Consider the following 22786-nt stretch of genomic DNA (forward strand, 5'->3'; position numbering starts at 1 on the left):
GCCAACTTCCAGGGATCTATGCACATGGACACCCAGATCCCTCTGTTCATTCACACTACCAAGTATCTTACCATTAGCCCAGTACTCTGTATTCCTGTTACTCCTTCCAAAGTGAATCACCTCGCATTAAACTCCATTTGCCACCTCTCAGCCCAGCCCTGCAGCTTATCTATGTCCCTCTGTAACCTGCCACTTTCCTCTGCACTGTCGAGAACTCCACCGACTTTAGTGTCATCCGCAAATTTACTAATCCATAGAACCATAGAACCATAGAAAATTACAGCTCAGAAACAGGCCTTTTGGCCCTTCTTGTCTGTGCCGAACCATTTTATGCCTAGTCCCACTGACCTGCACTTGGACCATATCCCTCCACACCCCTCTCATCCATGAACCCGTCCAAGTTTTTCTTAAATGTTCTTAAATGTTCTTAAACATTTTCTTAAATGTTAAAAGCATTAACCACTTTAACTGGCAGCTCATTCCACACTCCCACCACTCTCTGCGTGAAGAACCCCCCCCCTAATATTCCCTTTAAACTTTTCTCCTTTCACCTTTAACCCATGCCCTCTGGTTTTTTTCTCCCCTAGCCTCAGCGGAAAAAGCCTGCTTGCATTCACTCTATCTATACCCATCAAAATCTTATACAGCTCTATCAAATCTCCCCTCAATCTTCTACGCTCCAGGGAATAAAGTCCCAACCTATTCAATCTCTCTCTGTAACTCAGCTTCTCAAGTCCTGGCAACATCCTTGTGAACCTTCCTTCCACGCCCTCATCCAGCTCATTAATAAAAATGACAAACAGCAATGGCCCCAAAACAGATCCTTGCGGTACACCACGGGTAACTGAACTCCAGGATGAACATTTCCCATCAACCGCCACCCTCTGTTTTCTTACAGCTAGCCAATTCCTGATCCAACCCACTAAATCACCCTCAATCCCATGTGTCCGTATTTTCTGCAATAGCTTACCATGGGGAACCTTATCAAACGCTTTGCTGAAATCCATACACACCACATCAACCGCTTTACCCTCATCCACCTTTTTGGTCACCTTCTCGAAGAACTCAGAGGTTTGTGAGGCATGACCTGCCCTTCACAAAACCGTGCTGACTATCCCTAATCAAATTATTCCTTTCCAGATGATTATAAATCCTATCTCTCATAATCCTTTCCAAAACTTTGCCCACAACAAAAGTAAGGCTCACCGGTCTATAATTGCCAGTGTTGTCCCTACTCCCCTTCTTGAACAACATTTGCTATCCTCCAGATGCACTGCAGGAACTCACCAAGGCTCCTTCGGCGAACTTTGGCTCCTTCCAAACCCATGACCACTACCATCTAAAATGACGAGCAGCAGATACCTGGAAACATCATCTCCTGGAGGTTCCCCTCCAAGTCACTCACCATCCTGACCTGGAAATATATTACCATTCCTTCACTGTCGCTGGGTCAACATCCTGGATCTTATTTATCTCTCATATGGGGACCTGAATAGGATTCAATTTGAATTTGGTTTTTGGAGCAAACAAGGAATGGATTTGGGTTTGATTGGTTCACTCTGAGCAATGGCTTTGCAACTTTAATGTGGAGATGCCACATTAAAGTGACATGGGGGGGGGGGGATCGAGATGAGGTGACTGTGAGCGAGGAAGTTAGCTTGCAAACTGAGAAGGGTTATAGACAGTGCAAGAGGGAGGATGGACGGGGGATAGAGAAGGGGAGAGCTCAGACCAAAGGATTGAGATGTGTTTACTTTAATGCCAGGAGTATAGTGAATAAAGGGGATGAGCTCAGAGCGTGGATTGATGCCTGGAAGTGTGATGTGGTGGCCATTACGGAGACTTGGATGACTCCGGGACAGGACTGGATACTACAGGTGCTGGGATTCAGATGTTTCAGGAAGGACAGGGAGGGAGGCAAGACAGGGGGTGGAGTGGCACTGCTGATCAGGAATAGTGTCACAGCTGTAGAGAAGGTGTATGCTGTGGAGGGATTGTCTACAGAGTCTCTGTGGGTGGAAGTTCGGAGTGGGAAGGGGTCGATCACTTTGCTGGGTGTTTTCTATAGGCCGCCCAATAGTGACAGGGAGGTGGAGGAGCAGATAGGGAAACAGATCCTGGAGAGTTGCAATAATAGCAGAGTTGTTGTGATGGGGGACTTTAATTTCCCAAACATAGATTGGAATATCCCTAGGGTAAGGGGATTGGATGGGGAGGAGTTCGTTAGGTGTGTTCAGGAGGGTTTCCTGACACAGCATGTTGACAAGCCGACAAGAGGAGAGGCTGTACTTGATCTGATACTGACCAATGAGCCTGGACAGGTGTCAGATCTCTCAGTGGGAGAGCATCTTGGGGATAGCGATCAGAACTCTATTTCCTTTATGCTTGCATTGGAAAAAGAGAGGATCAGGCAAGCTAGGAAAGCGTTTATATGGAGTAAGGGGAAATATGAAGACATAAGGCAGCAAATTAGAGGAGTAAATTGGAAGGAGGTATTCTCGGGGAAATCTACTGAAGAGAGGTGGCAGTTTTTCAAGGAATGTCTGTCTAGGGTTCTACAGGACAATGTTCCGAGCAGACAGGGAGCAGTTGGTTAAAGGAACCGTGGTACACGAAAGCTGTGCGGGACCTAGTCGAGAAGAAAAGGAAAGCGTACAAAAGGTTCAGAGAGCTTGGCGAAAATAGGGATCTAGATGAGTATACAGCTTGTGGGAAGGGACTAAAGAAGGAAATTAGGAGAGCCAGAAGAGGTCATGAGAAGGCCTTGGCAGGTAAGATTATGGAGAACCCTAAGGCGTTCTATAAATATGTGAAGAGTAAAAGGATGAGACGTGAAGGAATAGGGCCTATAAAAGATGAAGGCGGAAAAACCAGTACGGAACCAGTAGAAATGGCAGAGGTGCTTAATGAGTATTTTGCCTCGGTTTTCACAGAGGAGAAGGACATGGGTGGATGTACTGTGGGCTTGCGGTGGACTGAAAAGATTGAGTATGTGAACTTTAACAAAGAGGTTGTGCTGGAATCTTTGAATGGCATCAAGATAGATAAGTCGCCGGGTCCGGATGGGATGTACCCCAGGTTACTGTGGGAGGCGAGGGAAGAGATTGCAGAGCCTCTGGCGATGATCTTTGCGTCGTCGATGGAGACGGGAGAGGTGCCGGAGGATTGGAGGATTGCGGATGTGGTTCCTATTTTCAAGAAGGGGAATAGGGATAGCCCAGGAAATTACCGACCGGTGAGTCTAACCTCAGTGGTTGGTAAGCTGATGGAGAAGATCCTGAGGGACAAGATTTATGAGCATTTAGAGAGGTTTAGTGTGCTCAAGAATACTCAGCATAGCTTTGTCACAGGCAGATCGTGCCTTACGAGCCTGGTGGAGTTCTTCAAAAATGTGACTAAACACATTGATGAAGGGAAAGCGGTAGATGTGGTTTATATGGATTCTAGCAAGGCTTTCGGTAAGGTCCCCCATGCAAGGCTTCTAGAAAAGGTGAGAGGACATGGGATCCAAGGTGCCGCTGCCCTGTGGATCCAGAACTGGCTTGCCCAAAGGAGGCAGAGAGTGTGTATAGATGGGTGTTTTTCTAAATGGAGGTCGGTCACCAGTGGTGTGCCCCAGGGATCTGTTCTGGGACCCTTGCTTTTGTCATTTTCATAAATGACCTGGATGAGGAAGTGGAGGGATGGGTTGGTAAGTTTGCCGACAACACGAATGTTGGTGGGATTGTGGATAGTCTGGAGGGATGTCAGAAGTTACAGAGGGACATAGATAGGATGCAAGACTGGGCGGAGAAGTGGCAGATGGACTTCAACCCAGATAAATGCGTAGTGGTCCATTTTGGCAGGTCGAATGGGATGAAGGAGTTCAATATAAAGGGAAAGACTCTTAGTACTGTAGAGGATCAGAAGGACCTTGGGGTCCGGGTCCATAGGACTCTAAAATCGGCCCCGCAGGTGGAGGAGGTGGTTAAGAAGGCGTATGGTGTGCTGGCCTTTATCAATCGAGGAATTGAGTTTAGGAGTCCGGGGATAATGATGCAGCTATATAAGACCCTCGTCAGACCCCACTTGGAGTACTGTGCTCAGTTCTGGTCACCTCATTACAGGAAGGATGTGGAAAAGATTGAAAGGGTGCAGAGGAGATTTACAAGGATGTTGCCTGGATTGAGTGGCATGCCTTATGAGGATAGGCTGAGGGAGCTCGGTCTTTTCTCCTTGGAGAGACATAGGATGAGAGGAGACCTAATAGAGGTGTATAAGATGTTGAGAGGCATAGATCGAGTGGACTCTCAGAGGCTTTTTCCCAGGGTGGAAATGGTTGCTAGGAGAGGACATAGGTTTAAGGTGCTGGGGGGTAGGTACAGGGGAAATGTTAGGGGTAAGTTTTTCACAGAGGGTGGTGGGCGAGTGGAATCGGCTGCTGTCAGTGGTGGTGGAGGCAAACTCAATAGGGTCTTTTAAGAGACTCCTGGATGAGTACATGGGACTTAATAGGATGGAGGGTTATAGGTAGGCCTAAAAGGTAGGAATATGTTCGGCTCAACTTGTGGGACAGAAGGGCCTGTTTTGTGCTGTAGTTTTCTATGTTTCTATGCCGGCGTTGGACTGGGGTAAACACGGTGAGAAGTCTCACAACACCAGGTTAAAGTCCAACAGGTTTATTTGGTAGCAAATACCATAAGCTTTCGGAGCGCTGCTCCTTTGTCAGATGGAGTGGAAATGTGCTCTCAAACAGTGCACAGAGAAATCAAGTTACAGAATACTAATTAGAATGCGAATCCCTACAACCAGCCAGGTCTTAAAGGTACAGACAATGTGGGTGGAGTGAGCATTAAACACAGGTTAAAGAGATGTGTATTGTCTCCAGACAGAACAGCTGGTGAGATTATGCAAGTCCAGGGGGCAAGCTGTGGAGGTTACTGATAATGTGACATAAATCCAACATCCCAGTTTAGGCCGTCCTCATGTGTGCGGAACTTGGCTATCAGTTTCTGCTCAGCGACTCTGCGCTGTCGTGTGTTGTGAAGGCCGCCTTGGAGAACGCTTACCTGAAGATCCAAGGCTGAATGCCCGTGACTGCTGAAGTGCTCCCCCACAGGAAGAGAACAGTCTTGCCTGGTGATTGTCGAGCGGTGTTCATTCATCCGTTTTCGTAGCGTCTGCTACGTCTGGTACATTGGGGAAACCATGCAGACGCTACGACAATGGATGAATGAACACCGCTCGACAATCACCAGGCAAGACTATTCTCTTCCTGTGGGGGAGCACTTCAGCAGTCACGGGCATTCAGCCTTGGATCTTCAGGTAAGCGTTCTTCAAGGCGGCCTTCACAACACACGACAGCGCAGAGTCGCTGAGCAGAAACTGATAGCCAAGTTCCGCACACATGAGGACGGCCTAAACCGGGATGTTGGATTTATGTCACATTATCAGTAACCCCCACAGCTTGCCCCCTGGACTTGTAGAATCTCACTAGCTGTTCTGTCTGGAGACAATGCACATCTCTTTAACCTGTGTTTAATGCTCCCTCCACCCACATTGTCTGTACCGTTAAGACCTGGCTGGCTGTAGGGATTCGCATTCTAATTAGTATTCTGTAACTTGATTTCTCTGTGCACTGTTTGAGAGCACATTTCCACTCCATCTGACGAAGGAGCTCTGCTCCGAAAGCTTATGGTATTTGCTACCAAATAAACCTGTTGGACTTTAACCTGGTGTTGTGAGACTTCTTACTGTCTTCAAGAAGATGACCATCATCCCGGTACCTAAGAAAAACCAAGCAACTATCGGCCGGTGGCTCTGACATCCGTCATTATGAAGTACTTCGAAATGCTTGCCATGGCACAAATCAATTCCAGCTTCCCAGACTACCTGGATCCACCACAGTTTGCCTACCACTGCAGCAGGTCCACAGCAGACGTCATCTCCCTGGCTCTGCACTCAACCCTGGAACATCTAGATTAGAAAGATACCTATGTCAGACTCCTATTTATTGACTATAGCTCAGCCTTCAACACTATTATTCCCATGAAACTCAACTCCAAACTCTGTGTCCTGGGCCTCGGCACCTCCCTCTGCAACTGGATCCTGAACTTCCTAATTCTCAGACCACAATCAATAAGGATCAGCAGCACCTCCTCCACGATCATTTTCAACACTGGCGCCCCACAAGGCTGTGTTCTCTGCCCTGTACTATACTCCTTATTCACAACTGTGTGGCCAAATTCCCCTCCAATGCGATTTTCAAGTTTGCTGACGACACCACCGTAGTGGGTCGGATCTCAAACTTTGATGAGACAGAGTACAGGAATGAGAGAGAGAATCTGGTGAACTGGTGCGGCAACAATAATCTCTCCCTCAATGTCAACAAAATGAAGGAGATTGTCATCGACTTCAGGAAGCGTAAAGGATAACGTGCCCCTGTCTACATCAACGAGAATGAAGTAGAAAGGGTCGAGAGCTTCAAATTTTTTAAGTGTCCAAATCAACAACAACCTGTCCTGCTCCCCACAGGCCGACACTATAGTTAAGGAAGCCCACCAACGCCTCTACTTTCTCAGAAGACTAAGGAAATTTGACATGTCATCTACGACTCTCGCCAACTTTTACAGATGCACCGTAGAAAGCACTTTTTCTGGTTCTATCACAGCTTGGTATGGCTTCTGCTCTGCCAAAGACCGCAAGGAATTACAAAAGGTTGTGAATGTAGCCCAATCCATCACGCAAAGCCTCCCATCCATTGACTCTGTCTACACTTCCCGCTGCCTCGGCAAAGCAGCCAGCTTAATTAAGGACCCCATGCATCCCGGACATTCTCTCTTCCACCACCTTCCTCAGGAAAAAGATACAAACGTTTGAGGTCATGTACCAACCGACTCGAACAGCTTCTCGGCCTTTTGGCTAAGATCAAGTGTAGTACCGACATGCTGTGCTTGGTTGAAGTCATTAGGTTACATTTTAGCTTCATTTGAAGCAATTTTTTAAAGTGGCATCTCGGCCTTTTTGCTAAGATGCAAATGAGATCAAACCTTGAAGGAGGAGCTATTCCTACTCCAATCAGCTTGGATCACATAGATCAAGCCCAAGACAGGAGGTGAGAGCCCTGTCTTGTCAGCTTGGATCAGGAATGTCTCAACTTGTTGAGACTCTGAATTGGACTTGATTTGATTGAATTGGAATAAAAATACAAAAAAAACCAGCTTCTTCCCTGCTGCTGTCAGACTTTTGAATGGACTTGCCTTGCATTAAGAGAACAAAGAACAATACAGCACAGGAACAGGCCCTTCAGTCCTCCAAACCTGCGCCGCTCATGTGCCCAACTAGACCATTCGTTTGTATCCCTCTATTCCCAGTCTGTTCATGTGGCTATCTAGATAAGTCTTAAATGATCCCAGCGTGTCCGCCTCAATCACCTTGCTTGGCAGTGCATTCCAGGCCCCCACCACCCTCTGTGTAAAATACGTCCCCCTGACATCTGTGTTGAACCTTGCCCCCCTCACCTTGAACCCGTGACCCCTTGTGTTCGTCACCTCCGACCTGGGAAAAAACTTCCCACTGTTCACCCTATCTATGCCCTTCATAATTTTATACACCTCAAAGATGATCTTTCTCTACACCCTAGCTATGACTGTAACACTACATTCTGCACTCTCTCGTTTCCTGGTAGGGTATGTTTTGTCTGTATAGCGCACAAGAAACAATACTTTTCACTATGTTAATACATGTGACAATAATAAATCGAATCAAATACCCAATTATCCCCCGACCTAACTACATCTCCATACCTGATCCAATGATGACTACCTTCCTGTCCACCCATTTACTACCTCACTTACCCTAACCACATACCCACTCTACCCATTCACACTCAACATTTAAAATTACCATACGTCATAAATAGAGGGCACGGAATGTTCTGTCTTGAGATTTAAGAATTCTGCAATGTCCCTTGTTTGTAAATAGTCGTGGCTATTCTGTGGTGATGGATGCAGTGTACCTGACAATGCCTTGCTTTCAATTACAGCCAACAATATTCTGTGGAAAAACCAAAAATGCTGGAAACACTAAGCAGATCAGGCAGCATCTATGGAGAGAAAGAAATAGTTTTAATCAAAGACCACTCTTCAGGGTTCTGAAGAGGAGTCATATTCGACTTGAACATTAACTTTGATTTGATTTATTATTGTCACATGTATTAGTATACAGTGAAAAGTATTGTTTCTTGCGTGCTATACAGACAAAGCATGCCATACATTGAGAAGGAAAAGAGAGTGCAGAATATAGTCTTACAGTCATAGCTAGGGTGTAAAGAAAGATCAACTTAAAACGACGTAGGTCCATTCAAAAGTCTGATGGCAGCAGGGAAGAAGCTGTTCTTGAGTCAGTTGCTATGTGTCCTCAGAACTTTGTATCTTTTTCCCAATAGAAGCAAATGGAATAGAGTGTGTCTGCGGTGCGTGGAGTCCTTACTTAAGCTGGCTGCTTTTCTGAGGCAGGGGGAAGTGTAGGCAGCGTCAATGGGTGGGAGGCTGGTTTAAGTGATAGACTGGGGTTCGTTTACGACCCTTTGTAGTTTCTTGCGGTCTTGGTCAGAACAGGAGCTGTACCAAGCTGTGATACCAACTGTAATTTACCAAAACTCACTGGACTCTGGGGTGTTTCCCGCAGATTTGGAAAACAGCAAATGTGATGCCACTGTTTAAAAAAGGAGGTAGACAAAAGGCGGGTAACTATAGGCCGGTTAGCTTAACTTCTGTAGTAGAGATAATGCTTGAATCTATCATCAAGGAAGAAATAGCGAGACATCTGGATATAAATTGTCCCATTGGTAAGACGCAGCATAGGTTCGTGAAGGGCAGGTCATGTTTGACTAATTTAATGGAATTCTTTGTCCAGTGCGCATGTAATGTTCTCAGTGGGGAACCTGTGGATGTGGTGTATTTGGATTTTCAGAAGGCATTTGACAAGGTGCCACACCAAAGACTGCTGCATAAGATAAAGGTGCACGGTGTTACGGGTAATGTATTAGCATGGACAGAGGATTGGTTAACTAACAGAAAGCAAAGAGTGGGGGTAAATGGGTGTTTTTCTGGTTGGCGATTGTCAGGGGAAGTTTCTCGCTTCCTACCAGCATAAAAGACAAGCAGGCATGAGTACAGTACAAAAAGGCAACACAAACTTTATTCTCTGTTTAAAATAACAAAAGCCGCAGGCCTGGGGAGAGACAGCTGCTCTCCCTGGCCATTGTGCGCTTTACAATTTATAGGGTTTTGAACTTCGCGCCAGACATATGGTAATAGGCTCATCATTTACTACCAGTGACATGATCAGTGCCTGCTAATAACACAAGCAGTGGCACAATAGCAAGATATTAAAAAGCCATTATAGATAGGTGGAATTGATCTGTGGCTGATGATGATGTGAACCCATTTCCCTGGGCTGATTTCTTTCTGGAGGGTTCCCTTTGTGTTTGAGCTTCTTGCATAATCTAATCGGTTGAGCTATTGTCTATGTTTTCACTGCTTGGAGTCTAAAGTGATTAAGCTGTCTGAAGTGATGATGGGGTGCCCATGAGTCATCGCATTGCTGTGAGCTGCTGACAATATTTTAAAATAAATTTGATATACACGCGTAAAAATGTCCATGATATTAAGCATAAAAGTCGACTTAAGCATAAAGGTCGCCCTCTTCAACCCCTCCTCTTGCTCCTGGGCGCCGCCCTTGCGCCCCAGTGAGCACACCATTTTGATTGAATAGTCCGATAATTTCTTAGTTGAGATTCCGGAGTGTTTAAAAGATGTTCAGTAGTTCATCAAAGAGTCTTTGCTTTTTCTCAGTTGACAGACCTGGCGTGATCTGCGCTCCGCCGAGCTCCAATGATGGGTGTCAGCTGGGGGTGTCTCCATGGCGGTCTTTAAATGAATGTTGTTGCTGCCTGGGCAGTGTGGCCGCGGAGCTGCAGTGGAGAAGGAGTCTCAGTGCGATACGCGGCAACAGCAGTTAGCCTGGGCACAACACCTTTACAAATTGCACTTATACAGACTGACAGCACACAGCAAGCAATGACTATGCCAATTAGAACCATGGCTCCCTGTATTAAAAATGTCCCCCATGAGCCCCCCATCAGCCAATCCATCCAGCTGCTGTTGGGGATCTCATATAGTTTTATCACTTCGTTGTGAATGTGTTCCAGTAGATTCGTGAGGTTCTCTGAGGCATCAGGGATGTATGTACAGCATTCTGTTCCTATTAAGGCGCAGATACCTCCCTTACTCGCAAGGAGGTAATCTAAGGCTAGGCGGTTCTGTAGGGCTACTGTCCTCAGGGCTATCAGCTCGCTGTTTACCTCTGCCACAGCCTCCGCAGTAGCATTAGCAACTACTTCCAGAATGCGAGCTGCTTTTTGTACTCGTGCTGCGAGTTCGCCCATCTGTAATCCTAGCCCTCCCAGGGAAGGGAAAAGGAATCCCAGGTACGAAAAGACCCCCCCCCCCTCCTCTGCCTACCCCCCTTCCACCGGGGATGGTCCTTCAGGGCGGGGATGTGGTATATGTAGGGAATAGCAGAGCCTAGATAGCATGTCCCTGTCCAGTCATGGGGTAACCAAGGGTAACCAGTCATGGGGTAACCTGTGACCGCAGACAAAGTAAGTTCCATTATCAGCAGCAGGGCTGTTTAAAATTCCTGGCTGCAGAAGGATCTGCACCGTGCTGTTTGGTGCACACTGGACTCTAAGGGAACTATCAGGTGCTGCTGGCGTAATGTCGAAGGCCTGGTTACAGTCGATCTTCCCTATTCTGAGGGCCCTGTCTGTCTCTATTTTGGATAACAGACTGGCCCGATTGGGCACCCTATCCCAGTGGTGTTTGTCAGGGTCAGGGAGGGTGGCTGGTGTGTGCAGTCGTAACCCGGCAGTCGCCATTTACTGAGGGTCCCTGCCTTGCACCCAGCAGACTGTAGTTTTGCCTGTATAGATTAAAGGTGGTGCGTGAGGCTCCTGCCTGCTTCCTGTATAACCCACTCTGCGATCTCTTGGGCTGTCAAAGGGATTGGCCTGAATCATAGAAACCCTACAGTGCAGAAGGAGGCCATTCAGCCCATCGAGTCTGCACAGACCACAATCCCACCCAGGCCCTACCCCCACATATTTTACCTGCTAATCCCTCTAACCTACGCATCTCTGGACTCTAAGGGGCAATTTTTAACCTGGCCAATCAACCTAACCCGCACATCTTTGGACTGTGGGAGGAAACCGGAGCACCCGGAGGAAACCCACGCAGACACGAGGAGAATGTGCAAACTCCGCACAGACAGTGATCCGAGCCGGGAATCGAACCTGGGACCCTGGAGCTGTGAAACAGCAGTGCTAACCACTGTGCTACCATGCCGCCCAGCACCATGTGCTCGACTCATCGTTCAACAGTTCCGACGCGCCACAGCGAAAAGCCGCGCCGACCTCCTCAGAAGACAAACACGGGACACAGTGGACAGAGTACCCTTTGTCGTCCAGTACTTCCCCGGAGCGGAGAAGCTACGGCATCTCCTCCGGAGCCTTCAACATGTCATTGATGAAGACGAACATCTCGCCAAGGCCATCCCCACACCCCCACTTCTTGCCTTCAAACAACCACACAACCTCAAACAGACCATTGTCCGCAGCAAACTACCCAGCCTTCAGGAGAACAGTGACCATGACACCACACAACCCTGCCACAGCAACCTCTGCAAGACGTGCCGGATCATCGACACGGATGCCATCATCTCACGTGAGAACACCATCTACCAGGTACACGGTACATACTCTTGCAACTCGGCCAACGTTGTCTACCTGATACGCTGCAGGAAAGGATGTCCCGAGGCATGGTACATTGGGGAAACCATGCAGACGCTACGACAACGGATGAATGAACACCGCTCGACAATCACCAGGCAAGACTGTTCTCTTCCTGTGGGGGAGCACTTCAGCAGTCACGGGCATTCAGCCTTGGATCTTCAGGTAAGCGTTCTCCAAGGCGGCCTTCACAACACACGACAGCGCAGAGTCGCTGAGCAGAAACTGATAGCCAAGTTCCGCACACATGAGGATGGCCTAAACCGGGATGTTGGATTCATGTCACATTATCAGTAACCCCCACAGCTCGCCACAGCTTTCCCCCTGATCTTGCATAATATCACTAGCTGTTCTGTCTGGAGACAATACACATCTCTTTAACCTGTGTTTAATGTTCCCACGTTATCTGTACCTTTTAAGACCTGGCTGGCTGTAGAGATTTGCATTCTAATTAGTATTCTGTAACTTGATTTCTGTGTCTGTGCACTGTTGGAGAACAGATAACCACTCCATCTGACGAAGGGGCAGCGCTCCGAAAGCTTATGGTATTTGCTACCAAATAAACCTGTTGGACTTTAACCTGGTGTTGTGAGACTTCTTACGGTATATACATTCACAGTTTTGCCATCTGCCAGGTTCAGAGCCTGTGTTAAAGCCTCTAATTCTGCGACTTGAGCTGACAGGGTGCTGTCTAATCGTCCTGAGGCTACCACTTCTGACTTGTCGTTAACTACTGCCCACCCTGTTTTGGGGGTACCATCAATATATTTCCTGGACCCATCTACATAGAATGTTAAATCTGCCTGTCCTAAGGGGAGCTCTTCTACTGGGGCTGCGTCTACCTCCAGGTCGATTTCAGCGCACACATGTGATTCGCCAGTGGCTAAAATCCCTGCAGCGGGGTTTACTCCTGTGTCCCTTATATGGTGACTGATCGGTCTTTGGGGAGCAGCACTGATTCCCACTTAGCTCTCCTTACATTAGAGACTGCTCTGAGCTTACTATTATTAAGCATTTCAACGATGGTATGCCTGGTGTGGAGGATGATTTCTCCCGTCATCACCGTGGGCTCACTAATACTAACTGTCCATGCAGCACAGTCAAGTGCTGCAATGCAGCGGGACAACCCGGCTGCCACTGGTGACTGCTGTGTGGAATAGTAAGCTACGGGTCGCAGGGTGTCCCCATGTGTTTGGGCTATTATTGCGGCATAGAATCCCTCCTCATTCTCACAAAAGATATGGAAGGGCTTCCTCAGTTCAGGTAAACCAAGGCTCGGAGCTGATATAAGGGCTTGTTTTTACCTTGCATAAGCTTCCTCCTGTTCGGGTCCCCATTCTATCAGTTTGCCCCCCGGGCCTCCCTCCTTTACTAGCTGCTGTATGGGCTCGGCTAAGGTTGCGAAATTGGGGATAAAGGTTCGGCTTTGTTGAACAGTCCCAAAACCTTGCGGACTCCCCTCAGGGAGACTGGCCTGGGCATGACCTAGATGGCAACCCTCCTCTCGCGAGGCATGGTACTAGTACCCTGGGATATCTCCTGTCCTAAGTACAGGACAGTGTCTCTTCCTATCTCCTTTCGGCTTGCATTGGAAAAAGAGAGGATCAGGCGAGATAGGAAAGTGTTTATATGGAGTAAGGGGAAATATGAAGACATTAGACAGCAAATTAGAGGAGTAAATTGGAAGGAGGTATTCTCGGGGAAATGTACTGAAGCGAGGTGGCAGTTTTTCAAGGAATGTCTGTCTAGAGTTCTACAGGACAACGTTCCGAGCAGACAGGGAGGTGTTGGTCGGTTAAAGGAACCGTGGTGCACGAAGGCTGTGCGGGACCTAGTCGAGAAGAAAAGGAAAGCGTACAAAAGGCTCAGAGAGCTTGGCGAAGATAGGGATTTAGAAGAGATACGGCTTGTAGGAAGGGACTAAAGAAGGAAATTAGGAGAGCCAGAAGGGGTCGCGAGAAGGCCCTGGCAGGTAGGATTAAGGAGAACCCTAAGGCGTTCTATAAATATGTGAAGAGTAAAAGGATGAGACGTGACGGAATAGGGCCAATAAAAGGTGAAGGCGGGAAAGTCTGTATGGAACCAGTAGAAATGGCAGAGGTGCTCAATGAGTATTTTGCCTCGGTTTTCACAGAGGAGAAGGACCTGAGTGGATGTACTGCGTGCGTGCGGTGGACTGAAAAGATTGAGTATGTGGACTTTAAGAAAGAGGTTGTGCTGGAATCTTTGAATGGCATCAAGATAGATAAGTCGCCGGGTCCGGATGGGATGTACTCCAGGTTACTGTGGGAGGCGAGGGAAGAGATTGCAGAGCCCCTGGCGATGATCTTTGCGTCGTCGATGGTGCCGGAGGATTGGAGGATTGCGGATGTGGTTCCTATTTTCAAGAAGGGGAATAGGGATAGCCCAGGAAATTACCGACCGGTGAGTCTAACCTCAGTGGTTGGTAAACTGATGGAGAAGATCCTGAGGATCAGGATATATGAGCATTTAGAGAGGTTTAGTATGCTCAAGAATACTCAGCATGGCTTTGTCAAGGGCAGATCGTGCCTTACGAGCCTGGTGGAGTTCTTCGAAAATGTGACTAAACACATTGACGAAGGGAAGGTGGTAGATGTGGTTTATATGGATTTTAGCAAGGCGTTCGATAAGGTCCCCCATGCAAGGCTTCTAGAAAAAGTGAGAGGGCATGGGATCCAAGGGGCTGCTGCCCGGTGGATCAAGAACTGGCTTGCCCAAAGGAGGCAGAGAATGGGTATATGTGGATCTTTTTCTAAGTGGAGGTTGGTCACCAGTGGTGTGCCCCAGGGATCTGTTCTGGGACCCTTGCTGTTTGTCATTTTCATAAATGACCTGGATGAGGAAGCGGAGGGATGGGTTGGTAAGTTTGCCGACGACACGAAGGTTGGTGGGGTTGTGGATAGACTGGAGGGATGTCAGAAGTTACAGAGGGACATAGATAGGATGCAAGACTGGGTGCACAAGTGGCAGATGGACTTCAACCCAGATAAATGCGTAGTGGTCCATTTTGGTAGGTCAAATGGGATGAAGGAGTACAATATAAAGGGAAAGACTCTTAGTACTGTAGAGGATCAGAAGGACCTTGGGGTCCGTGTCCATAGGACTCTAAAATCGGCCCCGCAGGTGGAGGAGGTGGTTAAGAAGGCGTATGGTGTGCTGGCCTTTATCAATCGAGGGATTGAGTTTAGGAGTCCGGGGATAATGATGCAGCTATATAAGACCCACTTGGAGTACTGTGCTCAGTTCTGGTCGCCTCACTATAGGAAGGATGTGGAAAAGATTGAAAGGGTGCAGAGGAGATTTACAAGGATGTTGCCTGGATTGAGTGGCATGCCTTATGAGGATAGGCTGAGGGAGCTCGGTCTTTTCTCCTTGGAGAGACGTAGGATGAGAGGAGACCTAATAGAGGTATATAAGATGTTGAGAGGCATAGATCGGGTGGACTCTCAGAGGCTTTTTCCCAGGGTGGAAATGTCAGCTACGAGAGGACACAGGTTTAAGGTGCTGGAGGGTAGGTACAGGGAAGATGTTAGGGGGAAGTTTTTCACACAGAGGGTGGTGGGCGAGTGGAATCGGCTGCCGTCAGTGGTGGTGGAGGCGAACTCAATAGGGTCTTTTAAGAGACTCCTGGATGAGTACATGGGACTTAATAGGATGGAGGGTTATAGGTAGGTCTAGAAGGTAGGGACGTGTTCGGCACAACTTGTGGGCTGAAGGGCCTGTTTGTGCTGTTGTTTTTCTATGTTTCTATGTTTCTATCTGGGCCTTTTTGGGGTTCACCTTCAACCCGCCCCTTTCTAAGGCTCGCAACACCTCAATCAGGGCTGCAGCATGTCCTCTGAGGCAATTAGGATGTCATCCACATACTGAAGGACAGTGCAGCGGTGGGGGGTGAGATCTACTCCCTCTAATATCCTATTCGTAACCTGGTGGAAGATGGTGGGTCTGTTATGGAACCCCTGGGGGAGTCTCGTCCAGGTAGATTGCTTTTCGCCCACAGGGAAAGCAAATTTGTCCTGAGACTCCAGTCTAACGGCACCGACCAGAAGCCGTTTGCTATGTCTAACACCGTGAAAATACTATACTTAGGGCCCAATCCATTCAGGATTGTGGAAGGGCTTGCCACTATGGGATGTACTTTTGGGGTGACTTTGTTTAGCTCTGTATAATCGATTATTAATCGGAAGGTTTTATCGGGCTTTGCTACTGGCCATACTGGGGAGTTTGTGGTACTAGTAGCAGAGCGTATTACCCCCCTCCCTTCTAGGTCCTGTACAATAGCCCCCACGGCTTGGTATGCCTCCAGCTTTATGGGATACTGTCTGTGGGGTGTGTCTATTTCATCTTTTGAGGTGTGTCTATTTCAATGCCAGGAGTATTGAGGGGAAGGCAGATGAGCTGAAGGCGTGGATAGACACATGGAAATATGACATTATAGCCATTAGTGAAACTTGGCTACAGGAGGGGCAGGACTGGCAGCTCAATGTTCCAGGGTTCCAATGTTTCAGGCAGGATAGAGGCAGAGGGATAAAAGGTGGGGACATTGTTGGTCAGGGAAAATGTTACAGCGGTACTCAGGCAGGATAGATTAGGGAGCTTGTCTACAGAGGCCCTATGGGTGGAGCTGAGAAACAAGAAAGGTATGACCACATTAATGGGGTTGTATTATAGATCACCCAATAGTCAGCGAGAATTGGAGGAGCAAATCAGCGGAGAGATAGCTGACAACTGCAAGAAACACAAAGTTGTGATAGGGGATTTTAATTTTCCACATATAGATTGGGACTCGCATGCTGTTAAAGGTTTAGACGGGGTAGAGTTTGTAAAATGTGTTCAGGAGAATTTTCTACATCAGTATATAGAGGTGCCAACTAGAGAGGATGCGATATTGGATCTCCGATTGGGAAATGAGTTAGGGCAGGTGATGGATGTGAGTGTGAGGGAACACTTTGGATCCAGTGATCATAATGCCATTCGTTTCAACCTGATCATGGATAAGGATAGATCTGGTCCTCGGGTTGAAGTTCTGAACTGGAAAAAGGCCAAATTTGATGAAATGAGAAGGGATCTGGGAAGTGTGGATTGGCACAGGCTGTTCTCTGGTAAGGATGTAAATGGAAAGTGGGAGGCCTTCAAAGGAGAAATTTTGAGAGTGCAGAGTTTGTATGTTCCTGTCAGGATTAAAGGCAAAGTAAATCGGAATAAGGAACCTTGGTTCTCGAGGGAGATTGTAACACTGATTAAGAGGAAGAGAGAGTTGTATGAAATGTACAGGCAGCAAGGAACAGATCAGATGCTCGAGGAGCATAAAAAGTGCAAGAAGCTACTTAAGAGGGAAATCAGGAGGGCTAAAAGAAGACATGAGGTTGCTTTGGCAGACAGAGTGAATGAAAATCCAAAGAGCTTCTATAGGTATGTTAGGAGCAAAAGGATAGTGAGGGATAAAATTGGTCCTCTTGAAGACCAGAGTGGTAGACTGTGTATGGAACCAAAAGAGATGGGGGAGATACTAAATGGTTTTTTTGCATCCGTATTTACTGAGGAAACGGGCATGGAGTCTACGGAAATAGGGCAAACAGGTAGGGAGGTCATGGAACCTTTACAGATTAAAGGGGAGGTGGTGCTCGCTGCCTTGAGGCAAATCAGAGTGGATAAATCCCCAGGACCGGACAGGGTCTTTCCACGGACCTTGAGGGAAGCTAGTGTTGAACTTGCAGGGGCCCTGGCAGACATATTTAAAATGTCAGTATTCACGGGGGAGGTGCCGGATGATTGGAGGGTGGCTCGTGTTGTTCCGTTGTTTAAAAAAGGTTCCAAAAGAAATGCGGGAAAGTATAGGCCAGTAAGTTTGACGTCGGTGGTGGGCAAGTTATTGGAAGGTGTGATAAGGGATAGGATCTACAAATATTTGGATAGACAGGGACTTATTAGGGAGAGTCAACATGGCTTTGTGCGTGGTAGGTCATGTTTGACCAATCTATTAGAGTTTTTTGAGGAGGTTACCAGGAAAGTGGATGAAGGGAAGGCGGTGGATGTTGTCTACCTGGATTTCAGCAAGGCCTTTGACAAGGTCCCTCATGGGAGGTTAGTTAAGAAGGTTCAGTCGCTAGGTATACATGGGGAGGTAGTAAATTGGATTAGACACTGGCTCAATGGAAGAACACAGTAAAAAGTTTAACAACACCAGGTTAAAGTCCAACAGGTTTATTTGGTAGCAAAAGCCACACAAGCTTTCGGAGCTGCAAGCCCCTTCTTCAGGTGAGTGGGAATTCTGTTCACAAACAGAGCATATAAAGACACAAACTCAATTTACATGAATAATGGTTGGAATGTGAATACTTACAACTAATCAAGTCTTTAAGAAACAAAACAATGTGAGTGGAGAGAGCATCAAGGCAGGCTAAAAAGATGTGTATTGTCTCCAGACAAGACAGCCAGTGAAACTCTGTGGGGGTTACAAATAGTGTGCCATGAACCCAATATCCCGGTTGAGGCCGTCCTCGTGTGTGCGGAACTTGGCTATCAGTTTCTGCTCAGCGACTCTGCGCCGTCGCAGACTCTACGACGGCGCAGAGTCGCTGAGCAGAAACTGATAGCCAAGTTCCGCACACACGAGGACGGCCTCAACCGGGATATTGGGTTCATGGCACACTATTTGTAATCCCCACAGAGTTTCACTGGCTGTCTTGTCTGGAGACAATACACATCTTTTTAGCCTGTCTTGATGCTCTCTCCACTCACATTGTTTTGTTTCTTAAAGACTTGATTAGTTGTAAGTATTCGCATTCCAACCATTATTCATGTAAATTGAGTTTGTGTCTTTATAAGCTCTGTTTGTGAACAGAATTCCCACTCACCTGAAGAAGGGGCTTGCAGCTCCGAAAGCTTGTGTGGCTTTTGCTACCAAATAAACCTGTTGGACTTTAACCTGGTGTTGTTAAACTTCTTACTGTGTTTACCCCAGTCCAACGCCGGCATCTCCACATCAATGGAAGAAGCCAGAGAGTGGTTGTGGAGGATTGCTTCTCTGAGTGGAGGCCTGTGACTAGTGGTGTGCATGATGTGGAGATGCCGGCGTTGGACTGGGGTAAACACAGTAAGAAGTTTAACAACACCAGGTTAAAGTCCAACAGGTTTATTTGGTAGCAAAAGCCACACAAGCTTTCGGAGCTCCAAGCCCCTTCCTCACCTGAAGAAGGGGCTTGGAGCTCCGAAAGCTTGTGTGGCTTTTGCTACCAAATAAACCTGTTGGACTTTAACCTGGTGTTGTTAAACTTCTTACTAGTGGTGTGCCGCAGGGATCGGTATTGGGTCCATTGTTGTTTGTCATCCATATCAATGATCCGGATGATAATGTGGTAAATTGGATCAGCAAGTTTGCTGATGATACAAAGATTGGAGGTGTAGTGGACAGTGAGGAAGGTTTTCAAAGCTTGCAGAGGGATTTGGACCAACTAGAAAAATGGGCTGAAAAATGGCAAATGGAATTTAATGCAGACAAGTGTGAGATATTGCACTTTGGAAGGACAAACCAAAATAGAACGTACAGGGTAAATGGTGGGACTCTGAAGAGTGCAGTTGAACAGAGGGATCTGGGAATACAGGTACAGAATTCCCTAAAAGTGACGTCACAGGTGGATAGGGTCGTAAAGAGTGCCTTTGGTATATTGGCCTTTATAAATCGGAGTATCGAGTATAAAAGTTGGAGTGTTATGGTAAGGTTATATAAGGCATTGGTGAGGCCGAATTTGGAGTATTGTGTACAGTTTTGGTCACCTAGTTACAGGAAGGATGTAAATAAGGTTGAAAGAGTGCAGCGAAGGTTCACAAGGATGTTGCCAGGACTTGAGAAGCTGAGTTACAGAGAGAGATTGAATAGGTTGGGACTTTATTCCCTGGAGCGTAGAAGATTGAGGGGAGATTTGATAGAGGTGTATAAGATTTTGATGGGTATAGATAGAGTGAATGCAAGCAGGCTTTTTCCGCTGAGGCTAGGGGAGAAAAAAACCAGAGGGCATGGGTTAAGGGTGAAAGGAGAAAAGTTTAAAGGGAATATTAGGGGGGGCTTCTTCACGCAGAGAGTGGTGGGAGTGTGGAATGAGCTGCCGGATAAAGTGGTAAATGCGGGTCACTTTTAACATTTAGGAAAAACTTGGACGGGTTCATGGATGAGAGGGATGTGGAGAGATATGGTCCAAGTGCAGGTCAGTGGGACTAGGCAAAAAATGGTTCGGCACAGACAAGAAGGGCCAAAAGGCCTGTTTCTGATCTGTAATTTTCTATGGTTCTATGGGTTTGTGGTCTGGGCTGGGGACGTCGACTGGATCCATAGGGACCTTTCCTGTGTCCTGCTTATACCTGGCCCATACTCCTGTCAGTACTTTACAAATTATTCCAAAAGGCTGGGGCTCTGTGTCCCAGTCCCTCTGAAACGTTTTAACACTCCCAATCGTTGCGATGTTTTGTCAGGGTTGGTGGAGTTACATTTGTTCCCATTACTGTGGGGCCAATGAATCTTATGATTCCTTAGGTCTATGAGTATGCTTAATTCCTCTAAAATATCCATTCCTAGCACGGTTCCCTCGTTATTCTGGCATACAAAGAACTGGACCGGCACCAGTCGCCCTGCTACCTCTAAGACTACCGTCTTGCTCTTGTAAGCCTTAATACGAATTCCCCCCACCCCTACTATGTGGGTGTAATCCTTGGTCACGGGAAGGGGTAGGTCGGTCAGTGATACAGAGGCTCCTGTGTCTACTAACATTTCGCAAGGCAGGCCCCCCAGGAGGGCAGGCATGTCGACACGGTTGTCTCCCTCCGCGTCTATGGGAGCCGCCTGTGCTCATGCCTTCCCCTGGTCCCTCAGCCAGTTCAGGAAGGCTTCCTGCATGTCTATGTGGGTTTTGGGCTTGGGCTTGGGCTTTAGCCTGCACTGCTCAGTTGAGTGACCTGTTCTGCCACAGGTCCCACAAGTTTGTCCAGGTTCTGATCGACAGTGCCTAGCTATGTGCCCGGGTCTTCCGCAACGGAAGCACTTAGCTGTTGGTTTAAAGTTAGGGGCATCTATTTTTGCAGAGGGACCTGGGTGCGGTTCGGTTGCTCCCTGCCCCGGCCCTCGCATCTACCCGGCTTGCCCACTGTACTGCGGTATCGTAGGTGTCCGCAGTGACAATACCTCATTTTAAAACTTCCTGATGTGTCGGGGAAAGCCCATCTAAAAACATTTGGATGTACGGGGAATGGTTAGGGTCGGGGTTTTCCTGCCCAGATGTCACTCAATACGCCTCATACAGGCGAGCAGCATAGTTGCTGCTGGATTCTTCCTTTTCCTGCCTGCAGGATTGGATTTTTCCCCAGTTGGTGGTAGGGTTTCCCAGAGCTGTACAGACTGCGCGTTTAAAGGCATTATATGCTTCCCTTTGAGTCGCCCTGGAAGCATTGTTAGGGACTCCGTTCGCCCATGCCCCATCCTGGATGGTGGAGGTGGCAGGGTTCTCTGGGTCAGTGCTGGTTAGAGTCCTCCATTTATCTGAGGGGCACTTCACTCTGACTATCTGGGGGTGGAGATCGTGGACATCCCACATCTTCTCAAGGGTCCTCCAGAACTCTGTATTTTTACTTTGGGTGCGCAGAGTACCTAACTCCTTTAGGATAGCCTGCTTTTCTAAGGGAGTGAATGCTTTATAGCGATCCTGGCCATTAGCTGTCCTCTGTACTGGGGCACATTTCTGTACGCTGCTGGGTTTGTACTCGGGTGGTGCACTTGGGAAGTGCGGGGTACACCGGAGACATGGTGGGCTCCGGGTCGCTAATCTTACGGGGTTCGGCTCGTAACTCTGTGATCCGAGCCTCTAAACTTGCAATACTCTTGTTCTTTTCCTCTATCTTTTTCTGGTAAACCTGGTTCATACGCACCGCTATCACTAACTGTTTAACTAAAATTACTGCAGCTTTTTAGAAGCGTCCCGCTGGTGGCTATTCCACCGTTCCCTTTGTAGGGGGAAGGACGCACAGGGGTTCCATCCCTCCGTGCACATTTTCCTGATTAGTTTCTGCTGTTGCATCCCAAATGCTCGGTTAAGAGATCCTTCTGGCCCCCATTCTAGGGAGAGGCTGTCCTCTTGCTCCCTTCCTCCCCCTACGTATGCGCAACCTACTTCGGAATCTCTGTCCTGGAGTAATCTTTCCTCGGGCTTTCCTTCATAGGGCATTCTGTCTCTCTTTCTCTCTCTCTCGTCTTTCTGTACCTTTCGCGTTCCCCCTAGCCCGTACCTCGCTCCTATTGTGAGTGCTTCTGGAATCTGTTAACCCTTTCGGTTCCCTAAGTTCCTGGCTCACAGGGGTATGCCTAACCTACCCGCCCATCCAATAAGGCCTTTTCCTTTACCACCCTTATTGGCGCACCGGGTGGTTAGCAGGGACATGAAGGCCTGCCATGACAATGGTCCACCTCTTGTGGATGCTTACAAGTCCCTCTCACAATAGGTAGCCGACAGCAGTGTACCTAACCGTGTTACAAATTTAAAGTACTCAATCAGTGAAATTTGTGCACTGGCCAATCAGTGTAAGTGCACTTTTTGTACCCACTCAGTCTACAAGCTGGTATCCAGGTTGGAGGAAGTCCCCTCGTGGTCCCGACGGCGCTCGGATCCTTCCGGAATCTGGTGGTCTGAAATTGACTTCTCACCCACTTGATCCTTGTCACCGTGGGTCCAGCGAGTGGTCGCTTCCTCCCGGGTTCGGAACTGTAAGGAGAAGTTTCTCGCTTCCTTCCAGCAGAAAAGACAAGCAGGCATGAGTACAGTACAAAAAGGCAACACAAACTTTATTCTCTGTTTAAAATAACAAAAGCCGCAGGCCTGGGGAGAGACAGCTGCTCTCCCTGGCCATTGTGCGCTTTACAATTTATAGGGTTTTGAACTTCGTGCCAGACAT

At 47.7% G+C, this 22786-nt stretch overlaps 1 protein-coding gene and 1 pseudogene across 1 annotated transcript in view; both read left to right on the forward strand.

Annotated features, from left to right (window-relative positions):
• Positions 1–22786, forward strand: part of dnaaf1 (dynein axonemal assembly factor 1) — a 155104-nt gene that overhangs the window by 40927 nt on the left and 91391 nt on the right. The window lies entirely within an intron of this gene.
• LOC144493294 (U2 spliceosomal RNA) lies at positions 6881–7032 on the forward strand (annotated as a pseudogene).

The sequence above is a fragment of the Mustelus asterias genome, chromosome 4, assembly GCF_964213995.1.
Source record: "Mustelus asterias chromosome 4, sMusAst1.hap1.1, whole genome shotgun sequence".
Lineage (NCBI taxonomy): Eukaryota > Metazoa > Chordata > Chondrichthyes > Carcharhiniformes > Triakidae > Mustelus > Mustelus asterias.